We start from the raw sequence: 13,269 nt of genomic DNA, 5'->3' as shown, positions 1-13,269 counted from the left end.
TGCTTCGTGTTATTGATTTTCCTTAAGTGGAAGAATCTCAGCTATGTGTGTCACTGAAGTCTTAAGGATGGACGGCATCTGTGGCACGCCATCGACGACCACAGTAAATAAATTTCACCCGTTTGTAAAACAAGGAACATGGAAAAGTATTTACAGGAATGCACTTCCAGTGCCTGGCAGGCAAGCAGCGCAGATAGCAGTTAAAATATGTAGCTGTCACCATTTATAACCCTTAAAGGGATAGTTCACCCAAGAATGAAAATTCTGTCATTATTTATTCACCCTCATGTCGCTTCAAACCCGCAAGACTTTCGTTCATCTTCGGAACACAAATGAAGATCTTTTTGATGAAATCTGAGAGCTTTCTGTCCCTCTATTGACAGTCTACGCAACTACCACTTTGACACTTCCAAAAGTTCATAAAGAGATCGTAAAACTAATCCATATGAATTGAGCAGTTCATCATTAAAAACATTGATTGTGTTTTTCCTGCAAAGTCAAATACATGATAGTCCCAAAAGAGACAACTGATTTCAAAAAAGGAAATCATCTATTCAAACTGATTAAAAAGATTAGACCAAAAAGGATTTCGGTAACACTTTATTTTGATGGTCCCTTTTAAACATTATGTTGGCTATAAGTAACTTTGCAATAATATGTAAACTAACTCTCATTAGTAGACTCTCTGCTTAAGGCGAGACACTACAGGTGAATAGGGTACAATTTTAAAATAATAGATATCACCTTGAAACTTCCTCAGTTGATTACTTACACAAGTTCATAAAAAAAATTTATTACAAGTTTTTGAAATTTGTATGTTTAATTATGCAAATTATGCATTATCTCATTAAATATGCGCAATTTTGCATATATTTTCGGTAGATGGATCTGAACATATAATAAAGCCAGGTGCAAAATTCTTTTTTCATTTTGATTACACACAAGATTAAAAAAGATGTTCAGAGGGATTTCAGGATATATGTTTTCATTACCTATCAAAATATACTGTCCATAGCCTTAAAAAAAATCGATTTTCACCATATTTTTTTGATTAAAATGTCACATAAATCAGGCCAGGAATGATTTATTAACAAATCCCTCTGAACATATCTTCAGAATACTGCTAAGTGTATAACTGGAAAGTTTGGTGTACATCGGTGCTACATAGGCTGAGATGTTTCTACTGGAGAATGACAAAAAACTAATTTTGAGAAAAAGGCATTTAAAGATTTGTAATGTAAAAAATCATACTTTTTTAGTGGAAACAACTATTTACTGACACAATATCTTATCAAATCATTAGCAACAACAATACAAACCACCTAAATCACATCAAAACTTATAAACACAGCATTTATGGCCTTCAACTGAACAGAAAAACAGTCAAAAACACACAACCAAATGTCAGAGCGCGTCACGTGATGCATCTGAACGAATCACGTTGTCAGAAATTGACATCAGCCAATGAGATTTCGCTTTTAGAGTTAAATGTCCATTATACTTTTACGATTGGTTGCTGATTAAAAGAAAATGATGACCATATTTGGATCCGACAGCATTGTAAAGGAGAGAGAGAGCGCTTTCCAACGATGTGTGAGATTAAAGGAAGCAGAGAGAGATCGCGGAGCAGCGCGTTGATTCAGAACGCCAACTTTTGTTGAATTTCGGAGAAATCTACAGACGCAAATATAGACAAAGTGTAGTAAAATAAAGACCTACATGTGTATTTTGGACTTTTTTTTCACCATAAGTCTGAATGGTGTTATTGAAGACAAATATCCCAAAATCTCAAAATTGACCAGTGAAAAAAATAACTATGTTTTTGCCTGCCGTGTCTCGCCTTAATATCTGATAACTCTTTGTTGTGATGATCCCCCAACAGACATTCTGAATATAAGTATCTTTGCAACTACATGTCAACCTATTCTAACCCTAACCCTACCAGTTTACTAATACTCTACACTACTGAGAGTTAGTAGGTGTACAGTGTACAGTAGGTGCAACGTTACTTATAGTCAACAGAATGTGTTACAGGGACCATCAAAATAAAGTGAAACCAGGATTTCTTACATGGACAACATTAGTATTCCAGCCCCCATCTGTCATTCAATGACTGATCATTTGAAGTTGCTGTTAGCCCATCGAGCATGAGAAATGCGTGAAATTTGGCTGATCCAAGTTTTGTGAAGTTTGGACTTTGTGTTCACAAGACATAGGCCAATTCATGAGTTTGGGCCTCACCCCAAACATATAGTGACCCATATCTGCTAAACGGTTAAATCAAAATTCTTTTGATAACTTTTTATCAGGAGCATCTTGAGATGGTGCTTCACAAATTGAATGCGAATCAGACAAGTTAAAAAAGTCAGTTATTCAAGAAGATTCGAGATGGTAGAGATGTTTTCTTGCAGAAATTGATATGCAAAAGAAAAGTAGAATAATAGCCAAATAATTACTCTCAAATCTCATTCACACATTTCCGCACATGCAAACTGGCATTTTTGTCACGTTTTGACACCGAACCAATGGAGGTGTTGATGTCAAACATGGTGCTGCGTATCTTCCCTATCTTGTGCATGCTTGAATGATATTTGTGAGCTACAAGGAGAATTTTCAGCAATTAATGACTTATATTTTGGTTAGCATTAATGAAGAAAGTCAGTCATATAGGTTTGACCATTTGAAATGTATCCATCTGTTTTGTTAACAAAAGGATTCATGTGTTCATAATACTTAAAACAAAAATGTGAGCTTCACAATAATTCTTTTAAATCCTCAATATTTCGTATTTATGCTCAAAAATTGCTAAAAACTATATTAGGCTATAGATAAATTGGTTATTTGGATATTCTACAAAAACATTATCTTGTGTGCACACACATCCTTTGAAATCAAAACGTTTAGCTGCTGAATGCAAATGTGACCAGACATCTGCTGGAAGTATTTGTGCATAAATGAATGTCTCTTTTCCTCATGTCTTGATCACCTCACGTTGAGATGAGTGATTGCTTATTCTTCCCCAGTAAAGCCCCAAAATTGTCTTCTGCTCCCATTTTGCAGTTCTGATACGATTGCGTTGCAATGTGTTTCTCTATAATTGAATCTCTTTTGATTTATGATGATGCTGCCAGGGTCTCGTGGCGCACTGTAGGTTGTGGTAATAAAAGAAGATTTTTTTTTTTTTTTAATGGAGGGTGTTTGTGGTGCAATAACAGCCGTTCCAAGTAATTGAGAGTTTTCGTGGATCAAATATGTTCTCTTGTTTCTCTGCCATGTTGTTTGCCTTCGTTGTCAAACCTGTTTTGCCACATTGATGGGGTTGAGGTGAGCTGTCAGCCATGGTACGGGAACTCACCCGCCCCCCGTCATTCTTTCACTGTGTATGTTGCCTCAGGCGTTTAGATACTGTACTGAGGGTCGCAGTAAACAGTACAGGGTTTCGGATTCCTTTTTTTGAATGAGACCGAGAGAGGACTGTGGATGGGCCACAACTGCAGCAAGATAACAGCATTAGTGTGTGTGTGTGTGTGTGTGGGTCTTTCCTTCAGGGCTAGATCTGTAGAAAGTTGAGCTCAGGTGAGGACTAGGATTGCAATGCTGTTGTTTTGTGTAAAGAGAAACCTGCATGGAAAAAGATAGAAACGCACTCATACTCATTAGTCGTGCACTCGATTTTTTTTTTTTTTTTTTTTGCTGCTTGTTTAGTTTACTCAAACAAATTAGCTAGTGCAACACAATTTTGTAACATTTTGTCCATTCCATTGACTTTCATTAGAGCACGTGAACTGAACTAGATACTGAACTAGACTGTTAGGTTAGGGTTCAGGTTAGTAAAATAAGTTGACACTTGGAGTCAGTAGAATGTCTGTTGGGAGTCAAAATAGTGTTAGCAGATATTAAGCAGACAGTCTAATAATACTCCAACTACTGGTTGTTGACTTAGTTGCCTAGTAGAAGTTATTTAGCATGTCCAAAGTGGACTGTTGAAATAAAGTGAAATTTCCCTCTGAAGTTTCTATTCATCAAGGAATCCTGAAAAAAATAGACTATCAACATTGATAATAATTATAATACATGTTTCTAGAGCAGATGTATCACTGTATTTTTGATTAAATGAATGCAACCTTGGTGAGCACAAGAAACTTCCTTCAAAAACATTACAGACCCCAAACTTTTGAACAGTAGTGTGTATTTGAACCTAATTTAACGTAGTCAATAATGTTGAGTTGTATTCGCTCAATAATATTAAGTAGATTCCAGTATGTTCAAGTCTGTGTTTATGAGAAAACTTAAAGACCCATAAGTTTTCAATGCTAAACTACAGTACATGTAGAAACAGTGTCATGTTAAAAGGAGGTCATGTTAAAATTATTGTGGTGAAGAAGAGTGGACTGTGTGCTTGGGTGAATGTTGCATGCAAGATTGTTTAACAGGGAGGAGGAGCCAATGGCCGTATATCCTAACTGGGTGATCTATATATATAGGGAACAAATTAATCTTATATAGTTAAAACTGATAGGACATGTTTGTATGCAAATGAAATGAACTTGCTATTCTTATTGAACATGCACACCTATTGTTGATCAAACGAAACCTCATACAGCATAGATATAGCATATCACGACCTAACCACATGCTCTGCTTTTCAGCACGATGGTAACCACAACCAGTTTAGACCTCACGTGGTACATTAGAGTTGGGTCTTTGTGATACCTTTACAACTTATTTCTAACATGTGAAACTACTATCCACATCTGGATCAAGTTAAACCTAATTATACAATATAGCATGTGCTTGCTAAAGCTAACATCATTTGTTTAAATCCCTAAACTTTGGTGCCGTTCGTCCCACACAGTTTTTGCTACAGACATGATTGATATCTTAAATCATGCCTTTTATTGAGGAGAAGTGTGCTGGCACTTTTCTAAGCAATAAAACGAATGATTTTTGCCTGGCGAACAATAAAAGTGGAAAAAAAAATCCCATAAGTTCACCCGAATCACATTTAGAGACCAGAATATCATAGAGACCTGAGGGTGGACTTGCCTAGTTACCACCCTAGCAACCACCCAGAACTCCTTTTGAACATGCAAAGCACACATTTTGATCCTAGTTGCCACATGTTCTCCTGGATTAATCTTGCTTTTTCAAAGAACTATTGTGTTTCATACTTCACACAGTTGCCTAATTTATTCTTTTTTTTAGCTCCATTTTCTGCTGTTTTTCTCCTACTGCTCAAATTTGCTACAACACATCAATTATTCATATATTCAATTCATAGTCAATTAACGTATCCCAACTGCTGTGACGAAGCGCTCCGAAGAGGACACTTTAATATCGCATGTGAGGTGCAGGGAAACTTATTTCTCGTCTGCATAGCCTCGGGGGCTTCTGGGTGTGAAACGCAAACGAAACGTCCTCGGGAATGCGGCAAAGACTTATTATTCCACTCAGAGTGCCATAAGAGAGCTGGATATTTGGCTCGTCATGTAAAAAGGAAACTCTGCAGCAGAAAGAGGTCATCGGTCATGTTCAGCCACAGTAGAGCCATTCAGGCCATGACGAGAGCCGTCCAACACGCGGGGAGGTCACGGCGCTTCCGTTAACACACACACTGTCATCTTTATCAAGTCTTGCTTTGATATTGTAATAGGCATGCGATTTGCGCATTTAAGCAGCTTTCCGTGACTGGAACTTTCTGTGTCGGGAATGATGGAAAAAGTCGAGAGGGAGGAATGTGGAGAGGAGTTTGGGTGCCCTTGATTGTGAGAGGGACTCTTTTTGGGCAATGCCAGGCATGCAGCAGAAGAGATGGGCATATGCATGCATGCTTTTTTTGCATTCTTGCTTTCACTCATTTATTCACTTGTTCAACAGGGTTATTATCGTTGACTAAAATTAAAACCATAAAGAAACATTTTACTTGAAACAAATGTTAAAGGTACACTGGCTAAGTTTCCATCCACTTGTCAATGGAATTATCTGAAGTTCGGTAAAAAAAATAATGCGAATAAAGCTGGTGAAAGTGTGTTTCCATCCAACGGCTTTAAAGCGAATAAAAACCTGTGCGTAATGACGTCACTTGCTGTTTTGCGATCAAATTGGTATATCGAATTGATTTGAGACATTTTAAGGTGTTTCCATTCATTTTCGCACTGAATCGCACAACATTCAAGCCAACATTTGCGAACAAAGGCTTGCTAGACAAAATGCAAATTCATTATTTATTCGCCAAATAGCGTTTCCATCAGCGTTTATCGCATAAGCCGTATATCGATCAAGATAAAATCGGATGAGACCGAACGTATTTCATTTGAGTCGATATTCATGAAATTCAATCGAATTTTACTGTTTCCATAAGGCATTTTTCATTCGATATCACTTAATTCGGATAAAAACGTGTGGATGGAAACATAGCTACTGTAACTTTTGGCCCACTAGCGGTTAAAAAACAAAACTGCATGCATTTTGCAGAAGAACGTTGTTTTGGTTGTGCTTCGGCTCTGCGCGACTGTGCGGATGAATATGATTATCCTACTGCTCATAAAACATTCACTTCTATGCTTAAGAGATATAACCAGTTTAGATGGAAATGACCTCAAGCTGAAGACGTTACTCTAGCTAAACCCATTAATAGACACAATACTTCCTTGAAAATAGGTTCTAGCACAGCGCTATGAGAAATCTGAATGAAATTATGGCTAGATAATGCTTTACAAAGAACTCTGTTAGAGAGAGCTACATATGGCAATTTATCTGTTCAATAAAATACCTCACCTGTTGAATAATAAAAACACTGTCATCTCCACGTTGCGTTTACAACATTTCAAATCCCTCAGTTCTTGCCCGAAATGCCAAGCCAATGTTGATTCTTGTTTTATTACGAGCTTTGTCGCGATCTCTTTTTCCAGCAGACTCTCCTCTGTTCGGCGTTTGTTTAAACTGGTGTTTTCCCGGAGGTGGGAGATTTAGCTGATCCGTGTCAACCTTTCTCGCTGGTTGTGACAACTCAACTCTGCCACTCCCACACCAGACACGTGTCAAAGTAGCCAGAACTGTTCTCTATTTATGGATATGAAGAGACACAGACGGGCGAGTGGTGTGTGTACACAATTTCCCGCAAAAAATATAAACACTTATAAATAGGCTTACCATGGTGAATGCAGAAGAAGGATTGATGATGTATTGACATTATTTACATTTTGTTCATTTTGAATAACAAAAAGTTACATGGCGTACCTCTAAATGAAATAAAATGTAAAAAAAAATAAAAAAATAAACTATTTCAGCTAGTTTCCAAGGCAACATTTCTCATTTTCTCATCTCAATACTAAAATGAAAGAAAAATTAATAAAATTGTTTTGACGTATTAAAAAAGAACTAACAAAATTACAAACATTTTAACTAAAATAAAAGTAAAAAAAAAAAAAATCTAATTCAAACTATAATAGTTGGTTTCACTTTATTTTGATGGTCCTTTTAACACATTCTGTTGACTGTAAGTAGCGTTGCACATACAGTACATGTCTACTAACTCTGTTAACTCTGTTTTAACATTTATATCACTGTAGTTTAATCACACATTTGCTGTCTTTTCCACTCAGTGATTATCTCTGGTGCTCGTCCTGTGTGGGTTTATCTGTGCAAGACTGTGTTGATGTTTTGTTTTGAATTCAACCACAGGTTCTGCAGAATGCACGAGGTGTGAATGTTAGCTATACGTTTATGAGTCACGTGGCATTGCCAGGCAAACCACAAGGTTCATAACTTGCTGATGAGGATTTTATTTTTATCTACAAGGAAGAAGTGTGTCCGGCCAAGTCTGGGTTCTCATCCTGTTCTTTTTATCTGTTATAAATTTCCCACGTTTTTTTCTTTTTCTAAAATTGGTGTTCTTAAAGATATAGTTCACCCAAAAATTTTAATGTGTTTGTGTGCTTGTTTGTTTTTCTCTCTCTTTAATTTTTATTTTGCTGGCCAATAATTTCCATGGCATGTCAGCCATCTGTCTTTATGTTTTCTTTTTCTTATTTTGTCTTTTGAATTTGATGGTGGTTTTGGCAAATTTAAAACCAAATAAAAACTGTTTTTTTTAAAAAGAAGAAAGAAATAACATATTTTTATTTACCATATAGACCTGATGTTTTTGCTGATATTTTTCTGTGGACAGGAGAAATTTGGAAGATTCTTCCCTCCATACAACAACAGTCATGTCTTTAAATCTCCAAAATGGACGAAAGAGTGGCATAAACATTGTCCATATAACTTGTGCACTATTTTTTCAAGTCTTCCTAAGCCTTTAAATAGCTTTGTGTGACAAGAAACCCCAAATTAATTTATTTGTTCAATTATTAAACAAACCAGCAATGCCAATATCATGGTTCAATTCCCCCAAAATGCATGAACTTATAAAATGTGTTCTTTGAATGCAATGGAAATTGAATAAAAGTGTCTGCCAAATGCATAAATGTAAATGCAAATGAACTTTCCCTTCACTGCTGCTGTGAAATGCTCATTCAGAATATATGGAATGTATATTTTCCGAAGATTTCTGCGCTAGATTTTTCTGAGCATTTCTGACATTTCGACCTCACACAAATCCATTGCATGACTTTAGAAGTCACGTGAACTACTTTTATTATGTTTTACACTGTTTTCTTTGGAGGATTTGCTCACTCTCCTATAGAAAAGCTTTATGTTAAAAAAACACGTTAAAGATATCAGCATATTGTTGCAAATCAGCATACGGACCAACATAAGGGTAAGTAAATTATGAAATTTTTATTTTAGGAAACCTAACCCTTTATTCAGAGCATTACCAACTCATTAGATCACTTGTTTCAGGACGAACCTTAAACGCTCTGCATTCATGTTGTTTGTTTGCTCTAGCCATTGGCCTCTCTTTTATTTTTAAACACCGTCCACACAGTGTGACATGCATCCCATGGGTGGCTATCTGAAAAAAATTGATTATTGCTTTCAGGCATCCCTAAGAGCTTTGCCCTCTCTTCTGGAATATTAACACTCTGGATATGTATTGATGTCTGATCCGGTACGGATGTGCGTGTGTGTGCATGTGTGTCTGGTTGAGTGTGTGTGCTCTCTATTCACCGCCTGTCCTTGTGTGCCAGTGCGTATTTGGACATGAAGAGCCGTTTAGAGTCCTCCTAACAAATCAGCATTGTTCTGTTGTGAGCCCAGTCCTTGGCTCCAGGAGTGTAAACAGACAACTGTTGGGCGCTGCGTTTCCTGCCAAAACTTCTTATGTGAACATACGCTCCGAGCCCATTCCTCCAAACACGGCCCTCCGCAGTCGGAACACGCGGCTATTTCTAATTCCGTACCATTGTCAAGAGAAACGTTTCATTCGAAAGCAATTGTAATGAAATGAGAGCCAATTCTCACATCGCATTGCTCCCGTGTTTCTTTGCATCTTCTCCATCCTCTCCTCCCCCTCACTTCATTATTTCAGGGATGCGTCCATTTTTGTTCCACCTGCCAATAATGGTTTCCACCCACCGGCGCGCAGATTTCCCCCCAATTACCGCATGTCACCCTTTCACCCCGCAGCCCCCCTCCCTCCCGGTCCATTCATTACGCTCGCTGTCGCTCAGTCTCTCTCCCTCTTTCTCTGGTCACTCTGTCCGTCTTCTTCCCGTCTTTGTGTGCTGGATTAATATTTTATGAGCTCCTTGATGACGGGTGTTCACTGCTGGGCAAACAGCCCCAGCTGAGCCCCCCCAGTCTCCCCGCATGCCTGCTCATCAGTAAACCCTCAGGGGAGCCCTTCTCTCTCAACTCTCTCCCCTTCACTGACTCCCTCTCTCTTTCTACCGCTTTCTTCTCCGGCTCCAACTAAATACAATGAGCCGTCATCATTTCTTTGCTGCGTCAAGGAGATTTTGTGCTTTTGTGTGAGGCAGGGTTATTATAGTTAACTAAAACCATAAAAAAACATTTTTGTTACTTGAAATGAACTTGAGCTGAATAAAATAAGATATATATAATCATTTACAGCATTTTTTCATTTTGTTTAACTTGACGTACTAAAATAACTAAAACTGAAAACTAATAAAAATGATAAAAGCACATGAAAACGACTCAATCTTTAACTAAAATTAAAATGAAAACCGAAACCGTAAAAATAAAAACTATTTAGTTTAGTATAATCTCAATAATAAAGGCCCGTTCACACCAAGAACGATAACTATAAAGATAACTATTGGTGTCCACACCAACGCACAATGTCATTCTGTTTATTCTAAGCGCACGTTGCAGTTTCGTCTTTTGCTACTTTAAATGCTCTTTAAAGCTGGATGGATTCTGATTGCATCAGCTAGAAAAAAATTTGTTCTGAATGTGATTCCAACCATATTGTTTCTGTGTGCCGTTATCATGTTAGTTGTGCTGTGATCTCTGTGATTCTTTTATACTTAAAACGATTTTTAGATCTATATCTTTATCTTTATAGTTATCATCCTGGGTGTAAACGGGCCTTAACATGGTTTGGAATCACATCTGGATCCGGTTACATAAACTTGCTGAATTTTTTTTTCATCAAGACTGATCTTAACTTCAAGTCAAATACATAAAAAGAAGAATTGGTCTACTTTGATTACCAAAAAGTAAGTTACTACTAAAATTGCTAGTTGGTCAGATTAGTTAGTCTTAACTTAGCAGCTATGTTTATGCATCTGGTCCTAACTGGTCATAACATTTTTGAACATTTGAATCTGAAAAGTAAGACTGATTGCCCCTTGGCAAACTGGTAGTTGATCAAACTATTTCTTAAGACAGTCTTAACGCAGTGGTTTATGCAGCTGGCTGCTGATTTTTGCTGATTTCTCCTCGACGAAAAAAGATACTGAAGCGATTTGCAGAAAGGTGCAAGTGTGTATGTTGGCACTAATGATTTTCCCACTGGTGTATTTAAAATGCATCTCTTTTTAAATGCGCTTGTGGGTTGACACCGTGGGAAATGTCACAGCCGGGTGACATTTGACAAATGAAGCCCAGCGGATGGCGAAGAATCTATTAAAGGCGGTGCGTTTGAGAGATCTGCATTCGTTTTCAATTGGTATTGTGTGAACCCGACAGTATCCGTGTCAAAACCCGGTGCAACAAAAACACACGGGTGTCAAACCCCATCTGCTCTCTCCAGCTGCGGCGTGGAGAGGCGTGCCCCCCCCCCCCCCCCCAATCACCCCAAATGCAGCACGCTTCACTTCATGCCCCAATGTGAGCATTAAATATTGAGGAGAGGTACTGCAGGCTTAAGTGATGCTTTTGGGTGGATTAAACTTTGGTTGGATTTCATTTTGACCCTCTATTACATGCTGCTTAACTAAATTAAAGTAAACAAATATATAATTACATTAGCGTTGATAGCAGCTTATCTTAAAATACTAGTAGGCTAGTAATGTCATTATGAAATAAATCAATGTTACATATGGTTTCACATATGTACAGACCCCTAATTTTACATATTACTTCCTAAATAATATTTTCGATAATTATAAATTGTAAAAAAGAAAAAAAGAAAAAAAAAGGATGTTCATATACATACATTAAGTGTTTTACTAAATATGTTGTTACACAATATTTTGAATATTGTCTTCATTAAGATTATTCCTAATTTGCATACTTTAAGTTTAAATGCAACAAAAACTCACAATACAAAATAAATATATTCTGGCAAAGTTTCATTTTCATTAATGGTGCTGTTATTGATTAAGTTTTAGCCCATTTGCTAACTTCAAAGTGACATGTCACTGTCAGCCAACCCTGTGTCAGCAAATCAGATTGATTGACAGGCACAGAGTTGTTCCTGTGATTGATTGCATTTCTAATTGGCTAAATATCACTCACCATCATAATTATTTCTGTTATATCTGTCAGGTTAATTTTATCTATGTTATTCCTCAAAAAAGAGCCTTAAATGAAAAGGAAAACCTGCTGATATGAAAAGAAAATGTTTAGTCTATCTGTTCACCTGAAGTGCCTCTCCGTAAGGACAAGCCCCGCCCACTCCCCAAGCGCTTCATTGAAACTGTTTCATGACGTGTGTGTAAACCCCCGCCCTCTCTCCCTCAGAGCCGCTTTGCGCTGCTCGCTCGAGTCTGAGATCCTCCACAACAATGTGGCACACGCATAATGGGATTTACCGGGTTCACTTTCAAACGCTTTTGTTGTTGTTTTAAAAATTAACGAGTGTTTCGCTTTGCCTTCCAAGGGGATGAAACGCAGTGCCGTTGAATGAAGTGAGTAAAATAGTTCGCTGGAAAACTTTTCAGCGTTTATGCGTTTTTTTGGATTGTGAGCTCTGAATTTGTTATCTGTGGGCTAAATACTTAAAAAAAAACATTTTTTTAAATAAGTGCATTTCAGTTAAAAATGACATTGTTTGGGTTTAGTAATGTTACATTGAATGCCAATGAATAAGTTCTTATGATCTTAGGTTCATTGAATTATTAAGTATAGTGATTGGGAATAATGCATTGTTTCCTTTTCCTGTACCCATTTCATAACTTACCATCAGAGCACTGAATATAATGCATCTTTGTTCAGTTCGTTGTCCTGCATGTTCTGTTTATTTTATAACCTTTCAGGAGCTTCACTGCACTCTGGGACAGTCCTCTGAGAGTATTCATTGATTTTTGCTCTTGCATTCTATTTCAAGCTCTACAAGCTTCACTTTGATAGGGAAAAAAAGAAACATGAAAAGCAAAAGGGTTTTCATCTTTATTGAAATGTAGTTTGCAAACATTTTCAAACTGAGAATTATCTAAATTGCTTTTGTTCTGTAATGCGTTTCGTTTTTCTTTAATGCTTTCCATTCAGCTGTTTATACAACTTTACTGGGACTGATTTCGTCTGTCATTGTAGATAAATAACATCACACAAATGCCAATGCATTTTGAAACAACATTATCAGACAGCTGCGTTGCTATTCTCAAGACTCCAATTAGTCCAAGGTGACTATAGGCAAAGACCCACAAATGCCACGATAACCTGTTGTGGAGTGGATCTAATGCATTCAGGCTTAATTGGAAGATAACTAGATGTTTAATCACACATTTACTCAGTGGTTTTCCAGCCTCTGTATCAGCAGCTTGCGGTTATTGTACTATTCCTCCGGGAGGTGTGGCGTACCACTTTAGGAGTGGCGATTTGGATTGTGTCTTTTTCAGCAGCCATACCAAGTTTCATGAAACCTGAACATCCCTTTTCACCCTCTCTTTCTTTTTTCACGCGCTCCCCCCGTTGTTA

General features: G+C 37.4%; 1 protein-coding gene across 4 annotated transcripts in view; it reads left to right on the top strand.

Annotated features, from left to right (window-relative positions):
- plxnb3 (plexin B3) overlaps nucleotides 1-13,269 on the top strand; it is a 73,073-nt gene that overhangs the window by 17,429 nt on the left and 42,375 nt on the right. Inside the window, exon 1 of one of the 4 annotated variants that reach the window (XM_079638804.1) lies at nucleotides 12,133-12,260. The exons of 2 other annotated variants lie outside the window; for them this stretch is intronic. The gene's annotated coding sequence lies outside the window, so the exon portion shown is untranslated. Of the gene's footprint in view, nucleotides 1-12,132; nucleotides 12,261-13,269 lie in introns of those variants that run through there. One more of the 4 variants, XM_079638806.1, reaches the window with a different exon arrangement.

This window comes from Phoxinus phoxinus (genome assembly GCF_949152265.1).
Source record: "Phoxinus phoxinus genome assembly, chromosome: 15".
In the NCBI taxonomy this organism is placed as follows: domain Eukaryota; kingdom Metazoa; phylum Chordata; class Actinopteri; order Cypriniformes; family Leuciscidae; genus Phoxinus; species Phoxinus phoxinus.
Note: the sequence above shows the minus strand (reverse complement) of the source record. Positions and strands in the feature narration are given on the sequence as shown.